This window comes from Mesoplodon bidens (genome assembly GCF_964165515.1).
Source record: "Mesoplodon bidens genome assembly, chromosome: 3".
Classification (NCBI taxonomy): domain Eukaryota; kingdom Metazoa; phylum Chordata; class Mammalia; order Artiodactyla; family Ziphiidae; genus Mesoplodon; species Mesoplodon bidens.
In genome coordinates, this window is record NC_138178.1 from 142,792,073 (window position 1) to 142,806,572 (window position 14,500).

Genomic DNA, 14,500 nt, shown 5'->3' on the forward strand with positions numbered 1-14,500 from the left:
TTTTTAGGGTGAAATTATCGTTCACATGGTAATTTATGGATAATCTGTGGTATAGTCCAGGGTTCAGTGAACTTTTCCTGTAAAGGGCCAGATAATTTAGACTTTGTGGGCCATTTGGTCAAGTGAAAAAGCAGCAGTAAACAATAGGTAAACCGATGGGCATGACTGAGCTCCAATAAAACTTTATTTACAAGAACAGGTAGCAGGCCAGATTTGGCGCATGGGCTGTAGTTTGCCCACCCCTGGGATAGCTCTGTCAGTAATCTCTTCCACTCTTGAGCCCTGTATGAGAACTCCAAAGTTAAACTGAGTGAGGGAAAAACTGAGACAAGGACCTGGATTACTTCATTTCCCTACCCCTAACCCCCAAAGCATTCACCTCACATCCCAGCCTAATAACAGAAGTTCACAAATATATGCTCTATAGAGAATATTTTCTATTTAGAAATAAATTACTGTACATTCATGAAGGGAAAAGAGGAGAAAAACCAAACACCAAATTGTTGTTGACTCATCTGGTGAACAAATTGGCAACCATTCACCTCTGTCCCATAGGGCCAATGGTGAGTCCAGAGCTGGGTCCTGGAATCTAAAGGGTCCTGTCATCCTCTCCCACCACCGCAGAAGCCCACACAATGCCCCTGTCTGCTTGCATAGTACTTATTGTATAATAGCTTCCAAAAAGTCCCCATGTCAGGTTGTTAATTATATAATGAATCTGCCTATGTAAGGCTAGAAATTCTAATAAAACCCTCGTGTACAATATTTTACAGTAACAGGGAACACGTACAGGGCTATTTGGTCAGTCCTCTTCTTCTGAGTACTATTCCTCCCCACTTCTAGGAATCACTTCCTGTGTGATAGGAGCTCAAGGAAGGCCCAAAGCCGCCCCTTTCCTGACTCAGGACATTTGCACATGGGCCCCAAACATTTGCTGTTTCCTGGACCTAGATCACTCTTTCTCCAGCTCTTTCCCTTATTCATTCCTATTTATCTCTCAGATCTCAGTTTACATATCATTTCCTAAGAGGTACCTTCCTGCGCCCTCCAATGTAAATTAGTCCCCTCTATTATCCTCCCTTAGTAGTCTATCCTTCTCCTTCATCATATTTATCATAAGTGTTGTTATATTTTTATTTGTTGTCTTTTGGTTTAATGTCTGTCTTCTCCAGAAGAATTTAGGGGAAGAACATGAAGACCATATCTATTTTGTACAAGACTGTATCCCCAACATCACAAACTGTGCATTGAGTTGGCACTTAGTTAACATTCGCTGAATGAATGGCCGTCACTTGTTGCTACTGGTAAAAGAAAAGGCTGACATCTTTGCAGTGGGTCAGAGTCCAAGCACACTCTCCACTCTGCAACTTGGACTGAGGTTCTGTTATGGACTGAATGTTTGTGTTCCTTCAAAATTCATTTGTTGAAATCCTAACCCCAAAGGCAATAGTATGAGGAGGTGGGCCTTTGGGAAATGATTAGGTCATGAGAGTGGAGCCCTCATGAATGGGATTTGTGCCCTCATAAAGGAAACTCCAGAGATCCCCCTCACTCCTTACTCCCTGGTGAGGACACAGTGAGAAGTCATCAGCCTGCAACCCAGAAGAGGGCTCTCACCAGAATCCAACCAAGCAGGCACTCTGATCTCCAACTTCCAGCCTCCAGAACTGTGAGAAATGAACTTTGTTGTTATATAAGCTACCTTGTTTGTGGTATTTTGTTATAGCAGCCCGAGCTGACTAAGACAAGTTTTTAGTAACTACACAGAGGACTACTCACAGGATATAGGTGATAATACTCTGGGCACTGCACTGACAAGGAAAAAAAAAGAGGTGGGAAGGGGGAAGCAGGATGAAAAGTCCACAGAGTACAACGTCTTGATTTCCAAAGTGTTAAAGGAAGCTTTAGAACTCCAGCCAGTGTGGGCTTGGGCTGTGTCTTTCATCTCATGAAGGTTTTCTTCTCCCTTAATGAGAACTACCTACTCCTTGACACTTCCTAAATTTATGGTAACCCTACTGCTGTCTCAACTCCATACCCACACCCCAAAACACCCAGTTACTTGGTCCACATTTGACTGGACCAAATAAAGTCCCTTCCCTGAGACACCCAATGCAAAGTGAGAGATTCAGTCTCTCCATGACCTGCGGATCAGAAAAGCAGAAAAGATTTGTCTGCAGATAAAGAAGAATCAAACAGATGTGATGGGAGCGTCTGAGGGGAGGTGGAGAGCGTTAATTGTTCCAGTCCTTGATTATAGCCCTTTTATGAAGTCCAGCTGCAAACTCACCCTCAGGTGATTTGAGAAATCTACCTTTTTGATTAGGCAAGTTACCTACTGAAAAATGAACTCTAGGTAAATATAATGATTTCACATAGTCCATTCTGTTTAACCCTCATAACAGTACAGCGGGGGAAGTACTGTTATCCCCATTTTACAGATTTTTTTGGCTATAAGAAATTATCCTTCATTGAATGCTAGTGAGACTTGAATTCTAGGCTTAATTCTACCATGACTGCATCATCTGAAGCAAATGAACTTCTTTCAGCCTTTCTCAAGAAGCAATTTTAGACTGATGGAAAGGGTCAAGAATCCTGCTTGTAATTTATGAAACCAATGATCGTGACCTAGAAGATTTTGAATGGACAGGAAGCTGTCAATAAGCTTGGCCTCAGTCTCCTCATTTCAAAGTGCATGAATTGGATTATACGGTATCCAAGATGCCTTCTAGGTCTAACACTCAACAGATTATTTTCTGGCTCCAATTACTAAGAGCTTTACTCTCAATTATGAAAGAGCTGGAAATGGCTAATAAATTTGGTGAGATATTTGGACAACACAGTTATAGACCCACTTGCATCTGCAATAATTCTTTCTGGCTCTGAAAAACCTTTGAAAATTTTCCCTTTTATTATGACTACATGGATCATTACTTGGCAAAGAAATTCCCCCTAATACTGATCTATGAACACAAAGAATGATGTGCCAGGATAAAAGGATATAAAAATAAAATCTTTTAAATTATTGACAATAAAAGTCAGGGCTGAATTTTCCTGAAAATGAACCAACAAAAGCTACCAGCAAAACTGGATGAGCTGAGAAAATACAAGCTTAATTGACTTACACTGAGTAAGTGGTTTTCAAATGAATGTTTCCCAGTTCTGGGCATCCAAGACTTTCTTGAAATTGTTTAATAGAGAAAATTGATCCCCAAACTTCCTTGATTTGGGAGAGCTCCCTGAGAGCTTTGACCTTGATTGCCATCTTCACCATGCTGTTCAGACAACCCCTCTTCACACGTTAACATTCCTCGAATGAATGAAATTCCAGAAAACCAAGATCATATAACCTCACTGCATTAATGGGGAAACACATAAACAGAGCCTACTAGCCTGGATCTCACTGAGTTTCTAAACTGAAAACCCATTAAAGGATGGGTTGATAGTCTACCAATGTTATTGGCAAGCACTTTCCAAAACTGTCACAAAATTTGTAGTCAAGTGAAATTAGGAAACTACTTATGTTTTTCAAACATTCAAGATGGAGAAAAACCAGATCTATTCATAGAATAATTCCTGGCAAGTATCAGGTGTCCAATAAGTGATTCTTAATCAGTAAATTAGCTTTACATTTTTATACAGCTATCAAAGTTTTTAAGTGCATACACATAATATGTTTACATTTCATTACACATAAAAAGACAAAATATTTTCTTATTTTGTATTATTTGTCTGTTAATTCTTCACCTCAGTTTGAATGTACACACCTGCTCAGCCGTTCCAAAGTATATTCTTCCATATTGCTTTTTGAGTCTCATCTTCTGACCTTTAATGACCTCATCACCTGAAGCTTGAATGAGAATGGGGGAAACTCCATTCCCGGACCACTTAAGAAGAGTCCTTTTCCTGTCAAGGCAACTAAATATTATTTTGCTCCCCTTGCCACACGGATATATATAGATAGATACAGATACAGATATAGATACATAGAGATATAGATGTAGCTATAGGTAAATAGATATAAGCAGAAATGGAGATATATATTTCATTTTTACCTGACTTTGTCCTGAGCAGTAAAAATCCTGAATTTACCTCTTCCTGCTCCAAGCAGGTGATGCGGTGGTGTCCTTAACCTGTAACAGAACCCTTCATCTTCATTAGGTCTCCAGGTCACTGGCCTTCATTAGCCTGCTGCAGCCTCTCGTTTGATTTGCATTGCAGGTTCCCTATTTAGGTAATGATTCTAATTTTGAAAATCTCCAGAGGTTACGGCAAAGAAGCTGGGCCAGAAAGAAAGATGGACGGAAAGGACAGAAGCGGTGCTGCCTCCCCTCACCCCTGCCCCGCCCTGCAACCTCTAGAGAGAGACAGGTTGCAGGCTGGTTGGCATCATGGGGCTTGGGGGTCTGAGACTTGTTCTATACTGTCTTTTCTTCGGCAAATGAGCATTCATAGTTAATGCTTCAGAAAGCTTGACAAAAGGAAACCAAAACTTTAGTCTGAAACCATTAAAGGCATTTAAAAGGCACCAGCTCCTCTTGTGCCCCGCTCTCTTTTATATACTACACAACCGCCACAGCAGCTTGCCCCCTGCCTTCTTGCCTCAGGGCCTTTGCACATGGTGCTCTTTGAGCCTGGGTCTCTCTTCCCTGATAAATTCCTACTTATCTCTTGGGTCTCTGTTTATATATCATTTCCTAAGAAATACCTCTCGTGGCTCCCTGATCTAAATCAGTTGCCTCTTTTATTCTCTTTTTCAGTATCCTAGTAGCCTCCTTTACCACACTTATCATAAGTGACACTATATATTTATTTGTTGTCTTTTGGTTTAATACCTATCTTCCCCAGAGGAATTTAGGGGGATACTGTGGACTGAATGTTTGTGTCCCCCCTCAAATTCTTATGTTGAAGCCTGAATCCCCAATGTGATGGCATTTGGAAGTGGGATCTTTGGGAGGTAATTAGTTTTGGGTGAGGTCATGGGGATGGAGCCCTATATTCATGATGGAATAGGGACACCATGGTGGAATTGGTGTCCCTATAAGGAATGAAGAGACCAGGGCTTTCCCTCTGCTGCATAAGGACACAGAGAAAAGGTAGTTGTATACAAGTCAGGAACAGGGTCCTCACCAGAACCTGACCATGCCAGCACCCTGATCTTGGACTTCCAGCCTCCAGAACTGTGAGAAATAAATGTTTGCCATTAGTCTACGGGGCCGTATCTATTTTGTACAGCACGGTGTCCCCAGCATCTCACATCATGCAGTGAATTGGCACTTAATTCATGTTTGCTGAATGAATGACCAATTTTTTGCTGCTGTTGATAAAAGGAAAGGCTACGTCTTTCCAGTGGGCTCCGCCCTGCAACCTGGGCTGAGGGTCTTACTAACAGCAGGACTGCTCACAGGATGTAAGTGATACACTCTGCTCTTTGCCACAAGCATTAGCAAGAAAAAGAGAGTTGGGAGAGGGAAGCTCAATGAAAAGTCAACAGAATACAAAAAGTCCTTGTTCCCAAAGTGTTAAACAAGAAGTTAGAACTCCAAGCCAGTGTGGGCTTGTGCTGCGTCTTTCATCTCATGGGGGTTTTCTTCTCCCCTGAGGAGAACTACGTACTCGTGACACTCCCCAAACTAGGACTGCTCCAAAGCCCCCCTGGCTTTGGCGAGTTCATGATTTATAGTTTGCTCCTTCAAGCAGGCAGCACCCAGACACTTGTCTGAACTAGGGGTGCTTTTGCAGTCAATAAGGTCAACTAGTTGTTTTCATTTCCTATGGATACTGTAACAAAGTACCCCAAATTAAATAGAAATTTATTACCTTACACCTCTGGAGGTCAGACATCTAAAATGAGTCTCACTGAGCTAAAAGCAAAGTGTTGGCAGAGCTGTATTTCTTTCCAGAAGCTCTAGGGGCGAATCCCTTTCCTTGCCTTTTCCCCTTTTTAGAGGCTGTCTGCATCCCTGGGTTCATGCCTCCTTCCTTCATCTTCAAAGCCAGCAACATTGCATCTCTCGGCCAATTCTTCCACGATCACCTATCCCTCTCATGCTCTTCTTCTGTTTCCCCCTTTTACTTTTAAGGACCCTTGTGATCATATTGGACCTACCCATATAACCCAGGATAATCTCCCTATTGCAGGTCCTTAAATTAATCACATCTGTAAAGTCACTTTTACCACGTAAAGAAAAATCATCCTAAGTTCTGAGGATTAGAACGTGGACAGCTTAGGAAAGATTCTCCCTAGTATACTGGTAAATTATTCCCAGTCTCAAGAAACAGATAAAGAGTTTGTAGCTCCACCCTGCCAGTTCCTTTGAAGAGGCAGGGAATATAATAAGAAAGAACTGAGGCTTGGAACACTGATTAAAAAACAAAAGGAGTGGGCTTCCCTGGTGGCGCAGTGGTTGAGAGTCCGCCTGCCGATGCAAGGGACACGGGTTTGAGCCCCGGACCGGGAGGATCCCACATGCCACAGAGCGGCTGAGCCCATGAGCCATGGCTGCTGAGCCTGCGCGTCCGGAGCCTGTCCTCCACAACGGGAGAGGCCACAACAGTGATAGGCCCGTGTACCACAAAAACAAACAAACAAAAACAAAAGGAGTGGCAGAATCCTAATGGCAATGAATCCCATTCTTCAACATGTCAGCCACCACAGTCAATAAAAGCCACCTGTGAAGACACTTCAGGCCCTGAGAAAGCTATGTTAAATACCAGATTGGAGTAATGTGAAGTCTCTGATATTTGCTAACAACAAATTTGGGGTACTTAGAGGTACAGTTCAAAGCCATTTGTGTCAGGAATCGTTTCAGCTGCAAATAACAGAATAACCACATACCAGTGGCTTAAGCAATAAAGACATTTAATTATTTCATGTAACAGAAAGCTTAGAGGTAGGTGGGTCCAACATGGGGCCAGCAACTGAGGGTCAGCAAGGACCTAGGGTCTGTCTATCTTTCTGCTCTGCCTTTCTTAATAGATTAGTAATGTCTCCCCTCATGGTGGTAAGATGGCTGCCACATTCCAATAATCGTGTCTTCCCAAAATGTCATCCCAAGCACAAAGGGCAAGCATGTGGAGGAGGACTGTTTCTCCTCTTGCTACTCTCTCTTTTATCAGACAGGAAACCTTTCCCAGGACTTCATTGGCCATTCAGGTCACCGGGATTCCCTGGTAAAGAGGAATGGGATTCTATGATTAGCATAGGTCAATCAGAAGTTGTCCTCTGTGTGTGCGTGTGTGTGTGTGTGTGGGAACATTGACACTCCAAGTAGAGTTGGGGCTCTGCTAAAAGAGAAGAAGGGGAATGGCTATCGGGTAGGCAATCAACAGTGTCTGCCATATAAACATTAAGTATTGTTATTTATTTTTTAAAATAGATGTTTACTGGAGTATAACTGCTTCACAATACTGTGTTAGTTTCTGTTGTACCACAAAGTGAATCAGCCATATGCATACATATGTCCCCATATCCCCTCCCTCTTGAGCCTCCCTCCCATACTCCTTATCCCACCCCTCTAGTTCATCTCAAAGCACTGAGCTGATCTCCCTGTGCTATGCTGCTGCTTCCCACTAGCTATTTCACATTCCGTAGTGTATATATGTCGATGTTACTCTCACTTCGCCCCAGCTTCCCCCTCCCACCCCGTGTCCTCAGGTCCATTCTCTATGTGTACATCTTTATTCCTGCCCTGCAGGAATGGTTCATCAGTACAATTTCTTTTCAGATTCCATATATATGTGTTAGCATACGGTATTTGTTTTTCTCTGACTTACTTCACTCTGTATGACAGACTCTAGGTTCATCCACCTCAGTACAAATAACTCAGTTTCATTTCTTTTTATGGCTGAGTAATATTCCATTGTATATATGTGCCACATCTTCTTTATCCATTCATCTGTCGATGGACATTTAGGTTGGTTCCATGTCCGGGCCATCATAAATAGTGCTGCAGTGAACATTGTGGTACATGTCTCTTATTGAATTATGGTTTTCTCAGGGTATATGCCCAGTAGTGGGATTGCTGAGTCATATGGTAGTTCTATTTTTATTTTTTTAAGGAACCTCCATATTGTTTTCCACAGTGGTTGTATTTTTAACATGTTAATGTATAAATAGATCGATCTCCATTCAAAATATGGCAAGCTTTATGCTCAGATCTGAGATATTTATCAGACTAATCCTCTCATCAACTGGATCAGAACAATTTTGGTTCAAATATACAGAGTTACTCTAAATTTATCTGATTTTATGTTAAAAGGGGGGCATTAAACTTTGTATTCACAGACAAATTCCCATGGAGTAGTCATCCATTAAAAAGTTATTAGTCGAGTACCTACCATATCCCTGGCACAGTGGCTAAGCACCAAGACTAAGATATAGTTCCTCTTCTCGGGTGATTATAATTAGGATGGTTAAGTGTTATTACAGGTACAAGTACATGAGACCAGGGAATGTGTCTAGGGAGAGCCCTATCTTGGCGTTAGGGAGAGTTTTGGAAGATGTGACATTTAAAGAGATCTGAAGGACAAATGGAGTAGCCAGATGATGCATGGGATGGGGACTAGGCTATGGGGTGAGAAGAGGATGAGGGAGTGCTCCAGGCAAAGGAACCAGCTGTGCAAAGACTTGGAGGTAAGGGCACTCAGGAAAATTCTGAAAAAAAATATAATTCACTGTGGCAGGAGCAGAGTGTGATTGGTGGTGTGAGAAGAGAGATAGGCTGGGGTCACATCATGAATTTAGACTCCATCTCAAGGACAATGGGGAGTAACGTAATCAGATTTGCATGTTAGAAATCCAGGTACCAGGTGGAAAATGGATTAGAGAGGATCAGTGGTAGTTTGCGTTATTGGCCCCAGTGCTCACTTCCTCCTGCATCCACACCCTTGCCATGGCCTCCCAGTGAACCGAGTGTGCTTCTCCACCTCTTGACTTCGGGCCAGGACATATGATCTGTTTTGACCAGTAGCAGGTGGTAGAAGTAACCATGTGCCATTTCTAAGCCTAGGCATTAAGAAGCCTTGGGTGTTTCCATTTGCCCTCTTGTACCTCTGTCTTTGCCCAGGCCCATGGGGCCCAGGAGGAAGATGGGAGACAAATGAGCACAGCCAGCCCAGCTGCCCCACAAACTCATGAGAGAAATAACTGTCTTTGTTTTTACAAGATGTTGAAGTTTTCAGTATGCAGTATTATTGTGACTATTGCTGAGAGAGTCACACTAGAAGCAGAGTGATGTATTAGGAGACTATTGTAGCTGTCAGGTGAAGGCTTATGGTCACCTGAACCAAGGTGATGAGGGAGGAGATGGAGAAGAACAGAGAAATTCAAAAGAGACTTAGAAAACAGAATGCCATGACACAGTAGCTTATAGAGAGGAACTAGTTTAGAATGTCTCCCGTGGTTCTTCCTTGGGTAACTATTCACTGAGATGGGAATATAGGGGGAAGATGATGTGTTTAGTTACATTGAATTTGAGGCACCTGTGAGATGTCCAAGGGGAGTGGTCCAGTAAACATGGGGTCTAGAACTTGAGTGAGGTCTCGGCTGGGCCATAATGCACACATACGTGGGTCTGAATAGGGACCCTCGGGAGAGGGTATAGAGCAAGAAGAATGTGAAGGGTAGAACTTCGAAGAGGCCAGCATTCGAGGACAAATGAAAAAAAGTCCTCAGAGAAGAGCAGCCAAGAGAAGGAGAAACGTCCAGGGAGGGTAGTGTCCTGGGAGCAAAGAATGAGAGGGCTCTACAAAGGAGGGTGTGGTCAATTGTGCAGAAAACTGGTGAGGAAAGAGGCAAAGAGTTTATAAGGAACCATAAAGATTTGCCTAATTTACAAACAAAGAAAGGAAAGAGATTTTTGCCCAAGAAATTTCAGACAGTCCCACAGTAGATGAGTCAATAAAGCCCTAACCACAAGAACAGATGCTGAGACTCACTGAGATGTTCAGAAAATGAGCAAAAGCACGATCCAGGGCCTTTTGAGTCATTTTTTTTCCCGGTCCCTCTGGGTGAGTGGGTGCCTTTGAGCAGAACCTTGCCTTACCTGCAGCAGATTACTGTGTCATCCAGGCCACTCCACCCACAGGCCCTGGCAACCCTGACAAGTCCATGAGAAGCAGCGTCCGGCAGTGCCAGGGCTGGACAAGTCCCTCTGACTCATTTCCCATTGACCCAGGTGAACTTTCTGAGTTCCCTGGAGGCCTCTGATGGATCCAGCCTGGCTTCTGCTGGGATCCAGGATGGCTCCTGCTTTCAACAGCACAGCCGGCTCTCTTCCCTTGTGTTTTGAGTTCCGTAGACCAGCTGCTGGCTGAAATATCGATACCCCTTCCACAGTGTTCCAGGAGAGGCGCTAGAGAGGGGGTGAGACGTGAGCCTGTAGAGGAATGGGATGCTAGCACAAATGCACGCGGCCACCCGGCCCAGCACAGGACTTGCAAGCTCTAGAGGAGCAATTACCACATGTACGGCCTCGGCAATTGCTCACGTTGGGGAATGCCAGCTACTTGAAGTTTGTTTTCCTGTTCAATTGAAACTGACATTTCCCCAAGACTGGATTACTTTGAAACCCAGAAATTGCAGCTCAGATAGTCCATAAATTTATTTCTGTTCCACCTTGTAGCAGTTATTACAAAGACTGATCAGCCGAAGAATACGGGCTTTCTGCTTTTTATTTCCTGTTTTATTGCAGTCACCTTTTAAGATAGGGTGGTGTGGTCAGCAGGGTGCAGGTGGCTCACAGGCAGCGAGAAAGGGTGGAACTGAGTAGAGAGAGGTGTCCTCTCACTCTCATGGTCCCCATCTGCTGCCTACTCTACCCAGCCCCCTGGAGGAAGGGTCTGGAGAGAGATACCAAGGGTCCTGGGAGGAAGGTGCAGAAGGGGATGAGTTAGGAGGTACCAGAAACCCCCCACCACGCTGGAGGTAAACCCAGAAGAATTCCAGTGGGGCAGCTGTTCTCTCCACCTCTGCCACCTGCAGCCACCTTTTTTTTTTTTTAATAAATTTATTTATTTATTTTTGGCTGTGTTGGGTCTTCGTTTCTGTGCGAGGGCTTTCTCTAGTTGCGGCGAGCGGGGGCCACTCTTCATCGCGGTGCGCGGGCCTCTCACTGTCTCGGCCTCTCTTGTTGCGGAGCACAGGCTCCAGACGCGCAGGCTCAGCAGTTGTGGCTCATAAGCCCAGTTGCTCCGCGGCATGTGGGATCCTCCCAGACCAGGGCTCGAACCCGTGTCCCCTGCACTGGCAGGCATACTCTCAACCACTGTGCCACCAGGGAAGTCCCCGCCTGCAGCCACCTTTGGGGCAGGTATAGAGAGGGTCTTTGGTCAGAGGGAAGAGATTATAACCCGAGACTTCTGGAGAGGTCTTCTGGGACTTCAGGTGACTGATAGTCATCAGTCATCAGGATGATAGTCATCATCCTTGTGTGAGTGCGTTGGGTGTGTGGATGAGACAGAAAGAGAGATTTGTTATATAAACATTTTCCTACTAGAGGTAGACCCTAGGTAGGGGCCTAGGAGCTCACCAATAAATTGTCCCTGTCCTCCAGAAGCTCCTAGTCCTGTGGGGTCACTGAGCTGAGAGCCAGGACGGGTGGGCCCAGGTGTGGGGGAGTGCTATGGAGAGCTTCCTGGAGGAAGCGGAGGCTTCTGCTTGGAAGGCCCTTTGATGCGAGATAATTGCCTTCTAAGTGGTTAGACCCAGGCTCCTGAAACAAGAAAGGAGGCAGGTTGCAGGGCAGAAGCCCACTCCAAGAGTGACAACTGTGCTTTTGACCGTTTAGCAGGGCGTGAAGAGTCCTCCCACTTGATATCCTGGCTCTGTCATTTGCCAGCTCTCTGGCCTTGACCTTTTTGTGTCTCTGTTTCTTTATTTGTAAAAAGGGGGCAAAAATGGCTTCCCTCATAAGCTTGCTGAGAGGATACAATGAGAAAATCCATGGATCATTTGAAGATGGTGCCTGCACACGGGAGCTTAGTGCAGCTCTGTTAATGGGGCAGGCCCTGACTTTGTGAATTTCAGAGGGGACAAGGAGGGTGAGGAACAGCCAGGGCCTGTACCTTTGTTCCTCGGGCCTTGTTCATGCAGAATAGAGGGCTGACCCAGTCATAATCAGCCTGAGAGTTAACTGACAACTTATTTTAAATGAGCAAAGGAGAGAAAAGTTTTTCTTCATCTATCACATGTCTTATTATCATCCTCACTTATTCCCTTGTGAAATAAATGGCTAGGAGCACAGTCTACCTTTCCTAACTGGGAGGATGAAATCTCAATGTGCTTAAATAACTTGTCTGAAATCCCACATTGAGATTATTAAGGAGTAGGGGTCTGAACTATGATCTTCTAAACTACAGGTGCAGGCCTCCTAATCAGTCACATTGCTCCCTGTCATCTGGTACCCAGCAAAACCTGCTCACACAGGTGGAATGATTTCATCAAGTAAGCCATGCATAGAAACAGAAAATGTCACCTTAGGTGTTTTCTTGGATGCTTGGTTTTAATATCAAAGCTAGTTCTGACCATAATGAGCAAATACCAAGTGATTGATTCTCTTAGGTTTCTCTGACAGCAAAGAATAGAGACTGAGAAGCAAGGAAGGGTCAGCAGAAGGGGACAGGGAGCACCAAGTGACTATTACTGGTTTGAGTAGGGACTTGACTTTGCACTGTAACTCTGCTTGGCTATTCATCCAAAGGAAAATTGTGGCTTATAATTACAGAAAACCAGTACCTGGAATTATTAATAATAGCAAAAAAGTTGTTTGCACAGCAAGTAATGTGTGATAATGTTTGGTAATTGATAGTCATTTCTATTATTTAAGCACTAATTAATTCTTGTACTAAGCAATGTATTGACTTTACTTAGGGTGTTATGGCAGCCCTCCTAGCTTAAAATAATCCCTTACTGTTTTCTTTAGATAATTAAAATGCACTGCTTATTTGTTCTATTTGTGGCTATTGATAGGACTGAACCTTCTGGGAGGGCTTTATGGGCAGTTCAGGCAAAAGCGACCACATATAAGATCTGGTCCTTCTAAGGAGCCAGCCTGATACTTTTCTTACCAGGAGAATTCCCAGAACATCCCTTAGTAATCTGTCCGCACAGTCTCCCTGTTTTTGGCTTTACTTGACCCATCTGTGAAAGGAGAAGAGTCAAACCTGTGAACGCAGCTGCCATTCTGCAGCAATGACCCAGCAGGTCTGGCTCTGACAAGTTGCAGGGGAAAGTCCCTCCATCTCTCCAGGCCTGTGGGCTTCCTCTCTAGGCCTGTAAAACAAGGGAGAGGGAAGTAGTCATCCTTACAAGTTCTCAGGGCTCTAAATTGAATGAGTTAACAGAATCAGTGAATATGCTTTCTTGCAGGTGCAATGAAGGTTCTGATTGCTGGAAAGTAAAAAAAAACACAAAAAGATTAATGGACCAGTGTCACTCAAGGATTCACAGCCAACAAACATGAGCTGTCTGTTCCTGTTTAATATCTCTGCATCTTCCTGAAGGCTGAGTTTTACTATTTGACTCCTTCTATCCCTTTAAACAGCAGGCTGCACATAAAATAAAATCTACTGAACCTTAGCTGAGGCTCTAGGCTGATGTCTTATATGAGATATTCCAGAGTATTTTTCCAAGTATATTTATAAGATGGGAGTCTTTACATTCCATTTATTGGGCATATTAATTTTGGTTTTGTTTTCTTCTTAGCAAGAGAGACAAAAGCTCTCTAATAAGCTGTCAGTTCTCACCTGACAAGGTCAGAGCTGAAAGCCCCATGTAGGAAAAAATCAACTCCAGAATGCAAATATGTTGTATTGCTACTGCCAGCTTGTGGTTGTGCGGGTCAGTTGGTTTCGGCAACCTTGAGAGATCAAGATCATGGATTAGCATTTCTTATAATTCCATGAACTTTGTTCCGTTCCATGGCTTCATATCACAGTCTTGGCTCTACCCAGCTATATGCAAATATTTGTTGCTGGTTGTAAGAAGCGTTTGCTCTGAACTGAAGCTTAGTGCTGGATTCTTATTACCTGTGGCTGCCCCCTCTTCTCCATCTTGGACCAACCAATGCTGAGCCCTTTCCTGAATCACGGCTGGAAAGGTCAAGTTTCTTGGCACAGGACGTCTTGTCTGCTTGGTTGAATTTTGACTTTCAGATGGTATTCTCCAGCTCAATGGCTGCCCCATCATCCTACTGAACAGGTCTAATGTCAGGCCTATGCCTTCCCCCAAATTCATTTGACCCGCCTTGAATAAGGTGTCATGAGCCTTGTTAACCTGTCCTGAGATACAATCACAGACAACACCTCTTGGGATATTACACAACATTTGGAAGAGGTCAAACAAGGAAACATGGCTACTTTTTTTTTTTTTTTTTTTTTTTCTTTTTGCGGTATGCGGGCCTCTCACTGTTGTGGCCTCTCCCATTGCGGAGCACAGGCTCCGGACGCGCAGGCCCAGCGGCCATGGCTCACGGGCCCAGCCGCTCCGCGGCATATGGGA

At 44.0% G+C, this 14,500-nt stretch overlaps 1 long non-coding RNA gene across 1 annotated transcript in view; it reads left to right on the forward strand.

Moving 5' to 3' along the window:
* Positions 1 to 13,564, forward strand: part of LOC308614527 — a 32,664-nt gene extending 19,100 nt beyond the window's left edge. Inside the window, exon 4 of the long non-coding RNA XR_014015406.1 lies at positions 13,370 to 13,564. This is a non-coding gene — a long non-coding RNA (uncharacterized lncRNA). The remainder of the gene's footprint in view (positions 1 to 13,369) is intronic.
* Positions 13,565 to 14,500: the final 936 nt, after the last annotated feature.